This window comes from Chionomys nivalis, chromosome 3, assembly GCF_950005125.1.
Source record: "Chionomys nivalis chromosome 3, mChiNiv1.1, whole genome shotgun sequence".
NCBI lineage: Eukaryota > Metazoa > Chordata > Mammalia > Rodentia > Cricetidae > Chionomys > Chionomys nivalis.
Genome location: NC_080088.1, coordinates 55,154,305 through 55,158,305, shown reverse-complemented (window position 1 = coordinate 55,158,305; position 4,001 = coordinate 55,154,305). Strand labels below are relative to the sequence as shown.

The following is a 4,001-nucleotide window of genomic DNA, read 5'->3' as shown; positions in this document are numbered from 1 at the left end:
TTGAAAAGTTTGAGTAAAAACTGATGAATTAGTCTTCAGAGAAAAATCTAATAAAATAGATTACTTATGTTTCTCATAAATGTATTGAATACATAAAGATCCCATAGGTAACAAGATGGCTGTATATGATCATTTTGACTATTTATTCAAATCAAGAAAATTTTCATGGAAACAATATTTAAAATGGGCACAAAGATTACTTCCCACTGTTTATGTGAATCAGATCAGTGTCCACTGAATTTTCCTGCTGTCTTCAAATGATTATTGTATTACACTTATCTATAAGGAAAGATGTTAATATGAAGAAAATTCATATGCATGAATTTAATTCTGGTCTAATTCTGTTCACTAAAGATGCAACTGGATTATATCATCAACCTAAAAAACTTCCAGATTTTTTTTTTTTTTTTTTTTTTTTTTATGAATGAGGCAATTTATTAATCCAGCATCCTTTGTTCTAACGCTTCTTGTTGGCAGCTGCCACCTGTCCGGCAATCCTGTCCAGATCTCTCTGTCCCTGAGGTGTTAGCTTGCGGCCCCCATCTTGGTCCTTTTCCACCATTTTCAGTCCCTCCAGGGCTTGGAGAACGCGGCGGGCCACACTCTTGGAGCCTCTGCTGAAGTGGCTGGGCCTGACACCGTTTCTCTGCCGTCCTCCATAGATCTTGGTCATGGAGCCAAGCCCGGCACCACCACGCAGGTACAGGTGCTGTGCTGTAGAGGCAGCTCGTGTGTAGAACCAGTTCTCATCATAGGGGGCAAGCTCTTTATGTTTGGCCAGCTTGACTGTGTCCACCATTCGGGGACTTTCAGCTTCCCGGACTTTTTGAGGAAGGCTGCCAGAGCTCTGACGAACTCCTGCTGGTTAACGTCTTTTACAGTAACTCCAGGCATTGTGCGGCCTCCGCGCTGCTAGCCAGGGGAAAGGGAACGACGGGGTTTCCCGGGCGCACAAGTTGGGCGTCGAGTCTCACTTCCAGATTTTTGATTTTGAAATGTATAGTCTACCTCTTATCTGAGCTAGCAATTTGAGAACAATTTTTTTTTTTTTTTTTTTTTTTTTGTGGCTGTGAATGTTTTCATGTTTGTCTTTGGCCCAAGCTTAACACATTGATGAACTTCTCTTCAACAACAAACCAAGTCTGACAACAACAAACCAAGTCTGACACAAACATTTCTGTTTTCATTTTTGTAGAGAATCACTATTTAAAACAGAAGTTACATACTTGGTTTCTAGATAGAGAGAAATCAAGTTGGAACTATGGGGAAAATTCCTCTCTGACGCTGCTATGAAGAGCTAGAAGATATGATGCAGAGTACATGGGGAAAAGGCCCTGATTGTTGACCTAGCAGGAAACTACACAAATTATATTTCTGACTTATTGGCAAGATTGGCCCAGTTTTGCAATAGTAGCACCACTCTTATAGCAGGATTAAATATCTCTCTGATAGAAAATTAGGTTCAACCACAGGAGGAAATCCATTATTGGTAGTGTGAATTCTAACCAAAATTTCATATTTTAGGATCAAAGTAGTAACATACTGACATTCTAACTGATATGCTATCAAACTCATTCTAATAATTTTTATTGCTTTATAAATAATACCATTCAAAATTTCCACTTCCTTCCCTCCTCCCATTTCCTTCCCCCTCCCCCACTCCCCGTCCCTCCTCCTACAGTCCTAAAAGAGGGCAGGGTACTCTGCTCTGACAAATGTTAGTTCTAGCCTTATTAAGAGAAACTTTCTCTGACAGAAGGTAGATAAAGAGACACATTATTGTTCAAGATACTGAGAATAAGTACTCCAAATGAACAATACTCCTCTTAGGGTTAGGGAGCATTGTGGAAACATGTAATGGCTAGAAAGAAGTTTACAAAATTCTACCTTCTGGGCACAGTATACCCATTCTAACCTACATTGAACCTGAAAAAGGATGAGCTCCTCTATAGCTAATCATATTTAGAGGGAAAGAAAGTGGCTACCTACAGATTCTGGGAAGTGGGCATTCACAGTCTAAGTTGGGGAGCCAGGAAAAGCCCACCAGGCTTCACTGCAGTGTGCTAATTCCACAATCATTGATATCCTGCATTAAGCCCATTGGGTCTCATAACAAAAGAGAACCAGAAGGATCTGGAAAAGGATCTTGGGGAGAGAGCATTGTAAAGAAAGAAAGGAAAGAAGAACATAAGGGAACAAGGACAGAATAATCAACATGCACTATAAACATGAATGAAAATATCATAGAACAAACTTAGTAAAATATATCTAAAATAAATTTTGATTCTTAAAAGTACAAGAAGTTAAAACCCCAAACTCCCAATCTCACTTAGGAAACCTTAAAACAATAAGCTCAATTTTCTACAACTAATCAATCATATCTTAAGCATAATTATCTAAAATTTATTTTTCTTCAATTTTTATTTGCTTCTGTACAAAGTTCTTTCTCTTCTACAGGGCCTCATATAGAACAAGTATGAGATTTCATTTTTATATTTTGCTAGGTTTTCTAGATTTTTGAAGCAGTTTTATTTGTATTTTGCTTTGTCGTTTTGAAGAGTATTAAGTCAGGAGTGTCATTCACTGTCATTATTTAGAATTCATTTTTTTTTATCCCATGCTTATACCAAGGCTACAGTTATGATCGTCTATATGACAAACTTACTTGCAATAAACAATATTCTGATCTAATCCCAATGTACATATCAAGAGTACATTTACCAACACACTTCTGCACTCTCATAAACAATATAGCCTTTTTTTTACATTTATATAAACATATATAAAAAATATAGCCTTTTTTACATTTCTCCACCTTCATTTCCGTAGCATATGTTTTGGAAAGATGAAGATTGCATTGACAAAGAAAATATTTATTAAATTTATTTTTATTTTCCTATATGTATTTGTCTACTTCCCCTCCTTGAATTAGCCCATCATGTGTCTATACAATTACAGGCAGATAATATTTTGTATATATATATGCAGTAAAATATTATAGCATGGTTCAATTCTTCTAGTTTAGGCTTGTTATTGCTTTCATTGCATTCTTTTTTATAATGTGTATGTGTATCTCTCTATATATATGTTTGTGTGTGTGTATGTTTCCTATTTTTGGGAACAAAATGCTCTTTGCTCACCTCATACTTTATCTTTCAATATCCAAACCAAGCACCGGATTTTACTGGAAAACATTGCTATAATGCAGAGCTAGGCACTGACTGGAAAGTCATATTTATTTTATGTTTTATAAATTATGTAGTGGTAAAATTAAGTAGGCTTTCTTGAGACTTCAGATAATTTGAGTTTGGGCATGTAAAGCCCAAGAAAATTGTCATTTTCAGTGAAAGAGCAAATTATCTTACAGAGGAGTTCAGAATAAAATGTGAGCCAGGTTCAATGAGACCCTCCTCATATTACCTATTAGCGTTGCAACAAAACAAAATGTTACAGTGCAGTAGAAGTAGCATATAAGACTGATATGCCTACTACTGGTCATTCATTGACACTTGTGTTTTGAGATGTTACCTAATTTAAAAGACAGGAGTAGAACTAATGTCACATTGGCAATATGAAGGAACAAAGTATCTATCTTAATTTCCATTCTTTCAAATATTGCATTTAACAAAATACCTGAAGCTTTATATCTATGTACATATTCATTTATTCATTAAAAAAACTATCAGTAGGAGCTACCTGTGAATCTGCACTGCAAAGATGATATTTTTATCGTTGACAATTGAAAGTATGACCTCCTTAATGAGTAAAGATTACAGTGTCACTGAGCTAGAATGTAGATCATATCACTTTTTTTTCAAATTGTATTTGTTTTTGTTATCATTTGGAAGAAGGATTCTTTGAATTATAATTAGATTGCTATTTTCTAATACTTTTATTCTACAGAAATGACACATGCTTGTGTCATTTGGCAGAAATTAATTTCCTATTTAATTTAGCTTATGTGCATACCATCATGAATAGTATAAGATTATCCACACAAC

At 35.4% G+C, this 4,001-nt stretch overlaps 1 pseudogene; it reads right to left on the bottom strand.

Moving 5' to 3' along the window:
- Positions 1 to 423: 423 nt before the first annotated feature.
- Positions 424 to 940, bottom strand: LOC130871950 (40S ribosomal protein S19-like; annotated as a pseudogene).
- Between the last annotated feature and the right edge of the window lie 3,061 nt (positions 941 to 4,001).